Raw genomic sequence first — 12,126 nt, 5'->3', positions numbered from 1 at the left:
AATGCAACAATAGAAATAGATGTCTCTCTTTCACCAAGTTAAATCAATAAAGAAGTAATCCAATTTGTCCAAATGTCTAACTTCAAATTTCAGGGATTAAATCATAGTGTGTCATCCTTATCTCTTCACATACCCTTCGTTGCAGTTAAATCAAACCAGTCTCGAGCCATCTGGGAGATCCTGGAGACACACCTCCACCCACTGATCCCTTTGGAATTCCACATGCTTTGCAAAAGAAAAGTGTTTCCTCCATCCACTATCATGATTCATGGGTTTTGGCAAGCAGGCACCTAGGAGAGGACATATGTAATAACAACCCATTTACCACACAATAAAGCATGGAAAGAGTATTATGATGATCAAGCTTCACAATTTTCTAGGGCTAGCAGAGGAGGTTTCCCATAGTCTACTACAACTCAAAGTGAATCAGAAAATTTGATTTATGAATGAACCTATGCTTTATAAATTTGCATACATACATAATCAATTATAGGCATGAGGTATACAAATCAATTTACAACAACTCAATTTTGGATACATAAATTATTATCTTTGGATATTCAAACAAATTTATAATTCCTTGTGTATATGTTTTATTCATGTTCTTACTTCAATTTTTTGAAATATTTTTGGATGTTCCAACGATGTTACAATGTAAGTTTTCACAATTATTCATATTGTTACTCAGACTTTCTCAAAACAAACTATATAAAAAAATTGGAAACATCAATATTTATAGTGAACACTCCACTTAGTCAAAAATAGATAAACAAAATATCTTACCCTTGCCTAAAATATCGGAGGGTGGGGTAGTTTCAAACTTTGTTACATGGGAAAAAATGACATCATATTGCACATGGGTGCATATTCAATTTAAACCTGGGTAGTTATTCACATCACCTTGGTTAAATGCAAAGCCTAATCAACAAGAAATGTTGTATCAAAAGTAAGTGCAAAAACCCAATCCAGATTCTGTTATATGAGGAGAGATAGAATCCTTCCAAGTTAGGAAGAAATGGTCAATTATTGAGAAGGTTTGATGGAAAACTTTTACAACCTTGTTTATTTTCTCCTCGACCCCTACCTGACTGTGGCCTTCCTCCAAACACCTATGCTTCTATTTGCTAATGGTTTGGACTATAATTCAAACAAAAGATAAGAGTCAAAATCTCCCATCCAAGAGATCCCAGGCCTGCGACCTCCTGCCAACATTTTAGCCTCTTGTCCAAGGTTGTCAAGGCTTGCGGCCTACTTGTAACACACAGCTAGGGCTATGGCCTGCTCTAGGAGAGAAAAATCCAACTATGACAACCCCAAACATCATGCAAAACTCCCTCTTGGATGCATCTTCCTCCTTGCTGCAGTTTGGACCTATGAGAGATTACAAAGCAGTCCAAAACACATGGAAGAGTGCTTGACCTAGCTGCACCCTAGCCTACGCATATGTGGCCTAGAGAGAAGGATTTTACACCCTCCAAACTTCTTACCAATAAGTTGTTGTAGCAGCCCTCTTTCTATGGCTTGTAATAGAGATTGAACACACCGAATGGCACAGAAAAATACCCAATGATCATACCTCTGACTACGGCCCTATCCAACAAGAAACTCACTCTCATAATCAAGAGTTAAAATTCCCAAACAATCCTCTAGCCTCCACCCATGGTGCCTTAGACCTGCGACTCTCTCCCAAGGAAACTGCACCCTAAATAGAGATAAAAATCTTCATAAACTTGACTCTTGACACCTACATCCTTGCCTTAGATGTCCACCTTTTTTGGAGGCGTGGATGATGCACTTGGATGTATCAAAATGTTTTTAGAGGACACCTCTATATATACAATTCAATGGGGGCTCATGGGACGTGACCATTAGGCTTGATGAGTCGACATAAGGATGAGGCCGACCTTTATTAATTTACTTGAGAACATAAATTCTAAAACCAATTTTCCTTATCCAAATTTGGCGATCTTTAAATCGATTTTGGTCTTATCGAAGAGAGGAATTTAATGTTGCAATAATATTTCCCATAGGAGCTGTCCAAAGTGGAATTTGGCCCTATTTGCTAATTTTAACAAACCAACATGATGGAGTCTAGCTAGATTAACCCTCCAGTTGTGCAAGGAAATTTTGGGTTGACAGACTTACCTTTTATAGGACCTAGTTCATTCTAACAAACAAGAAATGCTTGAGAATTAGTGCCCCGTGTCATTTTCAAATGTTGCAATGGATTATGAGTTCTCTGGTAATGTTCTCGAGGAATTTATTACAAAAATAACAAAAAAATATCTTTGGTCATTTCACAGAGATTGTTTTCCTTTAGAAACAGAGAGAGATTGTTTTTACAATACCTTCTTTTGTTTGTGGCATGTAATTAGATCTTGAGAGTAATATAGAATAGGAAAACCAGTTGGTCAGCTTGTGATAAAGGTGAGTAAATGCTTGGACACCAACCTCTAACCCCACCACATTCTTCTAAGAACATTGGATCCAGAAATCTCCAAGGCTTCAACTACACTGATTATGTCATAGAAGTTGGATGAACCAAAGATGCCATGGATGTGTAACTGTTAGCATTTTGAAGATGATAGCACATGTGTCTTTCAAGGTTCATCACCAATCATAGCGAAAACAACAAATTTTACCACTAATATAGTTCCTCGGTCATGGATATCAATCAAGCCTAGTTATCCTTACTTGCTTGGTAAGGAGATGAGGCTTCATGTTTTCCATCCTGTTTTCCCCAGAGAAAGTTATTCTTCCAGTTTAAATTATTCAATACTTTCCCTTTTTACAAGCAAACACTTGGCAAAAAAAGGATTTCACACCTGGGAGTGTTTTGTAGGATAAAGGGAAAGGTGAGTGGGTATCCTAGTAGTAGTTGGATTGGTCTTATCATCATTACACCACTTTTCATATCAGTCTTCACAACAAATAATCACCATCACACTTTGTTGATTTATAAGCAATGATTTGTCTGAGTGACTTGGTGCAAAGTCACTACGATATATGTCATTTATAGATCAAGAAATGTCAAAAGATTTGCCTTGTATGGATCATACTAGAATAACTGAATTGTTTCATAGATATGGGAATGACGACCTTATATTGTTTGACCTATCAGAGATAGCAGACCAATGCCAAGCAAATAAATTACACATTATATATGATAAGTGGGATCACCCATGAGAGTATTTACTTTAACCTAATCTAGGTGAATTCGAGGGGTCTGCTCTCATAATTACTTTTGAAGAGACTATGCTAAGTATGGAGGAAATATGCATTCTCCATCTTAATCCTTCATGGAAACTTCGAGGTCAAACCCTTAGCTATGGCTCAGGCTTACTGAGTTGTTACCTGCTATATGACCTTCCATTGATAGTTTTTGATGGATTTATTTATTTATTTGATCCTTTGGGTTTGGTCCTTAATACGTCTTTGAAACCTGGTAATTTTATACCTTCAAGATCACCAAGTGCAAAAATGTATTATTTATGAGGTAAAAATTTGCTTGGGAGGTTCCAAGATCAATTTCTTCCACTTTCTATTAGCAAAACTCTTTCTTGGGACTCATCTGATTCTACAGTTATTTGTATGCCTTCAAAGTCTAACTCTACAAAAGACGCTGTTGAAAGTGGTGATCAAAGAATCAAATGATTATTTAACAAATTTAAAGATCATGGTTTTGTTGTATTGTTGGTTTTTATGTCAGTTGAATAGGTATTATTGTCAACTCGGGAAATAGGATTATCATTTCCATGCCAGAAATATGTTGTCTCTGTGGGTACCATATTTTCCATTCTAAGGAGTTTATTTCCTGAAAAAAAAAAGTGGAGAAAATTTCAAATATCAAATCTATTTAGTAGCTCAAGTGTTGTGACAAAATTGCATACTATAGATGTATGCATAGTTGAAGATGAGAGCGAAATTACTGACAAATGGCTTGTTGCCATTACCTTGGCTTCGGACAGACAAGTGTGGCATTGGACAAGAGGTATATGTCTTATAGCTTGGCTCAAATTGCTAGTGTTGCTACAAATGTGTCCCAGAATGGAAAAACTATGAGGGTTTGTTTAGATAATTGCATCTTATCCCCCCTTCCATTGAATTCCTCAATTAGCATGCTAGTGACGATCATTGTCTGTTTTCTTATATGCCACAATGTGGGGCGATATCTATTTGAAAATGGAGCCTTCGTAACTACTTTAGGAGATAAACATGACACACACAATCAACTTATTGCCTCTTGGAATAAGGAATTGATGGCTTTTGTTCATGATTCCTAGGTGGAATTAATGGTGGAATTTCAAAGACTTAGAAAGGATACTTTAACTTCATGTGTGGACTTATCTGTTGCTCAAGTTGTGAGTGGGATCTTTCAGATCTCTAATGATAAAGTTTATTCATTTTGGCCACGGGAAGCCTAAAAGACTATCTCCTAATCAAGTTCCATCTATTGAAGGTTTTATGAGTACTTAGAAAATTCTAGATGTTGAGTGGAAATGTCTGATAAAGGGAGTTATAAGGCCTTTTTACTGATGTCTTGTTGAACTACTTGTTTGGCAAAAATGTTGTTGTTTGGTTGTGTTTGTGCTATGCGTAAATCTAACACGTGTTAGATTTTCTTCACCTTGCAATGTTGTTATTGACAACATCCATCTATTTTGGCCCGAAGAAATCTAGCATGCATTAGATTTCTTTTCACTACAATGTGGTTGTTGGCAATATGCTTTTGTTTGTGCTAGAAGTAAATATTACCATGTGCTAGATTTCTTTTATCTAGAAATGTTACAATGTGTTTGTGTTTGTGTTTGTGCTAGAAGGAAATCTAGCATACATTAGATTCCTTTCACCCTTGTATGAGTTTATTGACAATGTGGTTATATATGTGTTAGAAGGAAATCTAGTGTGCACTAGATTTCTTTCGCATTGCAATGTTGTTGTTTGCAATTCAATTGTTTGTGCTAGAAGGAAATCTAGTATGCTTTGGATAGCCACCTATTGCACAAGAAATGAATCATTTTTTCAACTGGAGCAACCAACGAGTGTTAATCGATTTTCTTATAGTTATTTGGCTTGATGTTAAACCCAAAGTATCTTGTCCCTTCTTCCATATAAATGCAAAATTATCCTAAATTTGTTAAAAAACTATATCAAAAGTGAGAATTCCTAAATTTATTAAAAAACAACATTAAAAATAAGAATTCCTAAATTTAATAAAAAACAATATTAAAAGTGAGAATTACTAAATTTAATAAAAAACTATATTTAAAAAGGAGAATTTCTAAATTTAATTAAAAACTATATATTTAAAAGTGAGAATTCTACTTTTATATTTGATGAAACGTTGACCATTAAAATTTAGGATGACCCAAATTGTTCAGGGAGGCCACAATTTCTCCTCAACACAGAAATTTTCGCTTTTCAAGAAATCCAATCCCTTCTGTTGTTTGAATCATGAAGAATCCCTGGGCCATCCAAAATCAACCCAAGTTTCTAAAAATTTCTACCCAATTTTTTTTAAATCCTACCAAAATTTTCATTATTTTTTGGGCAAAATTATAACAAATTTAAATTATTGCTTTGCCCGTTACAAAAAATTTGACCGGCTAAAACCCCGTAAAAACAGACATTTCACCCGCTAGAGCTAGAAGCCAAGTAAAAACAGACATTTGACTTGCAGAACCCCTAGGAAACAAAAAAAACCTCCATGCATCTGGGCCGCGTGCGTCGTTTCAAGGATGGCCCCATGGGATAGGAAGCTGCATGAAAGTGGACTTTTAACACCAACGGTCCACATTCTATTTCTTTCATGGGCAAAATTGATTTTCAGAGAGTTAAAATGGATTTATGCAAACTGTATATGTGTGCTCCTTGAAATCTGATCTATTTTGATATTTGTACTTTTGGTGCAGCTGCTGTTGCATGGGGAGCAGGGGAGCCTCTGAATATTGAAGAAGTGGAAGTGGCTCCTCCACAGGCAATGGAAGTGAGAATCAAAGTGCATTATACCGCCTTGTGTCATACAGACCTTTATTTCTGGGAAGCAAAGGTATGCTATGGATAATTATCATTAAACATCAAGAAAATTGGAAGGAAGGATATTAATTACACATCTCCTACTGCACTGTATAACACATACAAATATTGCTTTTAACAGTGAAATGAAATGACTGATATTGATACTGCTGCTTTGGTTGCAGGGCCAAACTCCTCTCTTTCCCCGCATTTTGGGACATGAAGCAGCTGGGTATGCACTCTGTTCTTGCCCATGAATGAACTGTCTGTATTCAAAAAAATTAATTAGTCATATTAGCAGGCATGTGGGATTTGAAAAAAGTTAATTACTCATACTAGCGGGCATGCAGGATTTCAAAGAAATCAATTAGTCATACCAGCAGGCATGTAGGATTTCAAAGAAATTAATTAGTCATACTAGCAGGCATGCAGGATTTCAAAGAAATTAATTAGTCATACTAGCAGGCATGTAGAATTTCAAAAGGGGAAAAGGGACACTAATTTTCTTGTGATTTATTGGTCACTAACTATAGGTTGGTTGGTTGACACAGAGTTGTTGAGAGTGTTGGAGAAGGGGTGACTGACGTCAAGGAGGGTGACAGTGTGCTTCCCGTATTTACTGGAGATATTTACTGGAGAATGTGGAGAATGCAGACACTGCAAGTCAGAGGAGAGCAACATGTGTGATCTTCTAAGAATTAACACGGATAGGGGGTTATGATAAATGATGGGAAGTCGAGGTTTTCAATCAACGGGAAACCCATTTATCACTTCCTTGGCACATCCACTTTCAGCGAGTATACAGTTGTGCATGTGGGTTGTGTTGCCAAAATTAATCCAGAGGCTCCTCTTAACAAAGTTTGCATTCTCAGTTGTGGGGTTTCAACAGGTAAATCATTTTTCTGGACTTTTTGAGGGTAACTTGCTGATGAGTGTGAAACAAAGATCATCAAAATGATATAATTGACAGTGTATAGTGTTTTATCCAATCCCTAAAGTTATGGTTTCCTGGACTGTTAATATTAAAGTCATCCATGATCGTTCCCTTCATTGAAATTCTTATTCAAAATTCATTTTGTTGTGGAATCAGGCATGGGTGCGACTTTGAATGTAGCAAAACCCAAGAAGGGTTCAACTGTAGCAATATTTGGCCTCGGGGGTGTTGGGCTTGCTGTAAGTGAAATTCATTTCTGAATTTTTCCTTTTTGGGATCAATGTAATACGATGAGTTTACTGTTTAATTTTCTCTTAGACATCTGACCTGGGCTTAACTACGCACGCAGGCTGCTGAAGGGGCAAGAATTGCAGGAGCTTCTCGAATAATTGGAATCGATTTAAATAGTGACAGATTTGAAAAAGGTTGTAAATTGCCCATTTCCATCATCATTTGTTAATCAGTGTATATATATATGTTGACTGAAGAATTTCCTTTCCTTTCTAATTTGTGTTGATCCTTTTACAGCAAAACTCTTTGGTGTAACGGAATTTATAAACCCACTGGACCACCAGAAGCCTATTCAACAGGTTGGTTGAATGGCCTTTAACTTCTCTTTTCCAGATCGGAATGCTTGTTTTATTTAATAGAATTGATAGTGTTTGTCTAGTAGCACGAATTATTGCATCGGGAGGAGAAGCTTTCTCTATTTTAGTTTATTAATGTTATACACATTACACAGAGCTTTAGTCTTCCACCTAGTCTATAGATAGATTGAAGTGAAGCAATTAAATAATAGCATATGAGGGTGCACCTTGTGTTACTAAATGTAAATCTTCTTGTTTCTTTTAATCCTTGTTTGTGCTACAAACATAGATCTGCAGTTTCACCTTTGTCTCTTTCAAATTTATTGCTCTTTGTTGGTGCTTAATCCCTAGACGCGTAAAAGAATTTTGTTAACGCTCAATTCAGTTTTGTGTTGTATTGTATTCGGAGAAATGTTTTAAATTGACACTAAACTCCGGGAGCTTATCTTATCAGGTTATTGCCGAGAAAACTGATGGAGGGGTGGACTACAGCATCGAGTGCACAGGGAATGTCAAGGCCATGATTCAAGCCTTCGAATCCTGCCATGACGTATTTACTCTGCCTCCCCTTTCTTCTGAAATTGTAAATATATCACACTCAGTTTTAGCAACTATGCATATATGCTGATCACAAGGGTATGAATGTGTTTGTTGTTCAGGGTTGGGGTGTGGCCGTTTTAGTGGGGGTCCCTCATTCAGACGCAGTCTTTGCAACCAGCCCCGTGAATTTTCTGAACGAGAGGACGTTGAAAGGAACTTTCTTTGGGAACTATAAACCCCGTTCCGATTTGCCAGGCCTTGTAGAATTGTATTTGGATAAAGTAAGACATCTATAATTTATTTCTGATATAAATATCTCTCTCACACCATGCCTGCTCATTTCCTTTCCTCCTACTGAAGCACTAGTCGTCTCTAATTAGGCTTTTAATCTAACTGAACTTCCTTTCCTGGTTTATTGTTGGTTTGCAGAAGCTTGGAACTGGAGAAATTTATCACACATGAGGTTTCATTTGCCGATATCAACAAGGCATTTGATTACATGATTAAAGGAGAGAGTTTGAGATGTGTGATTAACATGATTGGTAATTAAATGGCACACAGGAAATATCTTCAGTTTTCCAAAGTTTCTTACAAATTGTGTGGTGAATCGGCATTATTCTTAAGTTTCTTACAAATTGTGTGGTGAATCGGTATTATTCTTTCCCATGTACAGAGGTTTCCTTACATTGAATAAATCAAAAGGATTTGGACAAGGATACCAGAATTCCAGTACTGTTCTGTGTAATAATTGTTATGATTTGGAAGAAGTGGTATTGTTCCCAAGGAAGTTTATATTATGGATTGATTCATTGATACGGTACTATGGAAGAATTGTTATGATTTTGAAGAAGTGGTATTGTTCCCAAAGAAGTTTATATTATTTATTGATTCATTGATATAGTTACGAGGAATTCTAGTTATTGTTAAGTGAATTTGTTGGAAATTTGAAAATTTATTCGTGTGAGATTATTAGAATTGAGATTGTGAATTTTTAAAGATGTGTTATTATGAGAAATCGAATAGTTTGCAATCATGAAATTTGTAAGAATGGTTATTGATTGATTCATTCATATGGTTATCAAATTTTTTTAAGTTATTGTAAGTCAAATTGTTGGAAATTTGAAAATTTATATCTGTGAGATATTAGAGTTGAGTTTATGAACTTTTAAATATTTGTTACGGTGAGAAATCAAATCAAGCATAGAGTTGAGTCTGTGAACTTTTAAATAGTTGTTACGGTGAGAAATCAAGCAATTTGTAATTGTGAAATTTGTAAAAATGTTTATAATTGGAGATGATAATTTAAAACTATACAAATAAACTTAAATATCTGTCTCCACCAATTTCAAGTAATGCTTGGACTCTATTCTCTAAAGCTATAAGCCTTCTTTGTTTTGGTAGAATATTATAAACTTGAAAGTGTTTTATCGCACAAAGTAAGTGCAACCATGTTGCGTATTTAACTAGTATGTTTCAAAAACACAAAACACATCTAAAAGTTGGGGTAATTTGGCCAAGACTATTACCAAATCTCTGAAATGTATCTTCATGCATGCACCTCCCATACCCCATTCTGCAAAGCAAGTAAAAAATTAATGAAAAAAATGGCCACTTATTGCATATTTAAGTCATATGTTTCAAAAACACAACACATCCAAAAATTGGGGTAATTTGGCCACGCTATTACCAAATCTCTGAAAATGTATCTTCATGCATGCACCTCCCATTCCCCATTCTACAAAGCAAGTAGCAATTTAAGTAAAAAATGGCCACTTGCTGCTTTCTTTGGAGGTAGATTAGGTATATGTATCGTTACACACAACTTTGTAAGTTCGGGAAAGGGAAAACCTTAATTCAGAGCGGTGGCGTGCTTGAGCCAGTCCCCATGTATCTCTATCCCCAGTTGGGGCCACAGTGAGCAGATGGTTGTCTGTCAATACAAGGAAGTGGATGCTCATATAAACCCTCGTCCTCAACTAATTTGACAGTTCCACAATGATGTTTTGCTTATAATTGGAGACAGTAAGTGTCGTCCTTTATTTAATTCTCGGCATTTAAAATGGCCACCTTCATTTGATCCTGGAGACCCCATGCTCTCTAACAGACACAAGATATGGGTAGAGACAACACAACATATATCCAAAGTTGGAAGACATTCGTTTTCTGAAGGGAAACTAAGGGCAGAAGATGCAGTTCTTTTCCCTGCAACCCTTGTGGCTCCCATATATTTCAGTGGAAAAATTGAACATGGAGTGATCAACCAGGCTTACTCTACTCCCAATCAAAGCATTAGGGACTTGTTCACTAATTTTGCTACAGCTACAGGCAATTCCAGTTGTCATTGATCGCTTAAAGAAGTTCAGTAATGTTTTGGACCAAGGCAATAGTCTATTAATGAAAGGCTCCAAATCAAAGGCACTTTGGCATTTTTTTTTCCTTTAGGAAAATGAATGTTTTTGGCTTGTCTGTGGAAAGGAAGCCTATATGGTAGCACTTTGAATAGCTCCATGATATTCCTCATGTCTGGAGCATGCCGCACAATTTTGGTAGCAAAATTGAAAGGTATGGAAAATTAGATCAGCCTGTTGACAGATGTATATATCAAAATTCAGCCATGGCTGCCGAAGGCATGATTGTGAATTATAACAAGATGGGAATGAAAGAACCAAGAGCACTTTTTAAAGATACACAAGCCTTCCTACGTGGTCTGACAATCTACTACGAGAGGACGGTCAACAAATGTGACATACAAAATCCACCGGGCTTTCACAAAGGCCACTGTCCCACTCTTAAACCTTAGAACATACAAAATCCACATACCTGTTTTCACTTTATCACTGCTTCCTGACTTGAGGATGATGTGGAGATGAGCGAGGAGATCGTTGCAATTGAGATCCCATGAGTACTCCATCATAAATCCACCCTCCTCCATTAATTTCCCACCAAGCTCCTGATCTTTATCAGTCATTCCCACAATTCTCCCATGGACGAGCCCGACTTCACTGAGGTCTTGAATTAAAATTTTCTCTGTAAAACTCAAATCCCTACAGGCGCCCAAGGTGTTGCACCGCCCGATTCTCCAAGAACCAGGGCTGAACCGATGAGGCCACACACTATGACTTATTCTTGAAATAGGTGTGGTACAAAAATTCCATGGGACACCATGTTTCAAGCAAGTTTGGTTTCCCAGTTTGCCACGAGCCTGCATGGCTGGCAGGAGCTTGCAGAGGGTGATGTGACAAGGGGCAGACGAGCCCAGGGCAGAGGTTATAACACAGAGGTGGAGGTTAGAAAGGAGAGGGACCATAGGGAAGGGCGAACTGGAGGGAAAAGAGGAAGGGGAGGGGTAATGGGAGAATGGGGAAGGGAGGCGGGGAGGACGGGGGAAAGGATAGTAAGGGGGAGGGGGGGGGGGATAGATGATAGGAGAGAGATAGGGGGAGAAGGGTGGGGCTTCATTTCATTATGGAATGATAGTTGCAACTTTTCCACCTCCATATCTATCCATTGAGGCTTTATTTCTGGCCTACATATGACACTCTTCAATTTATTAAGGAATTTTTGTTGTGCTCATGACATCATTGATGCTGAGTAAAAAGCAAGGATCAAGTTCTAGGCTCTCATAATGATTTGATTCAGGTTAGAGATCTTAGCCTTTGAAGTGTTAATCATATGCCTTATAACTATCATGGAGTCTCCTAACACCTGAATCTTTTTTATCCCATTTCTATGTGCCAGGATTAGTCCCAGGAGCATTCCATAAGCTTCAGCTTGGTTATTGGTCTTTTGGCCTAGCCCCCAAGAATAACTAAATTCAATGATTCCTTTGGGATTAATGAGAATCCCTCCCCCTCCTGCTACCCCAGGATTTCCTTTTGACACATTGTCGAATTGAAGGGTCCACTTATTTGGGGTTTTTAGCCTACCACCTGCTCCTGTAGGGATAGCCTCAAAATCCAATTGGCCCGAACACAGGGAGTACGCACCGAATCCCGGGGGGTCAAGGGGACCTCCCACAGGGCTAGCCAAGTAGTTTCCAGCGGATCCAAA

The 12,126-nt window shown here is 37.4% G+C and overlaps 1 pseudogene; it reads left to right on the top strand.

Annotated features, from left to right (window-relative positions):
* LOC149140320 (alcohol dehydrogenase 1-like) overlaps positions 1 to 8,538 on the top strand; it is a 36,438-nt pseudogene extending 27,900 nt beyond the window's left edge.
* The last annotated feature ends 3,588 nt before the right edge of the window (positions 8,539 to 12,126 follow it).

This window comes from Pinus tabuliformis, chromosome X (assembly GCF_031772625.1).
Source record: "Pinus tabuliformis cultivar Carrire ecotype Pingquan chromosome X, CPIR1, whole genome shotgun sequence".
NCBI classification, from domain to species: domain Eukaryota; kingdom Viridiplantae; phylum Streptophyta; class Pinopsida; order Pinales; family Pinaceae; genus Pinus; species Pinus tabuliformis.
Note: the sequence above shows the minus strand (reverse complement) of the source record. Positions and strands in the feature narration are given on the sequence as shown.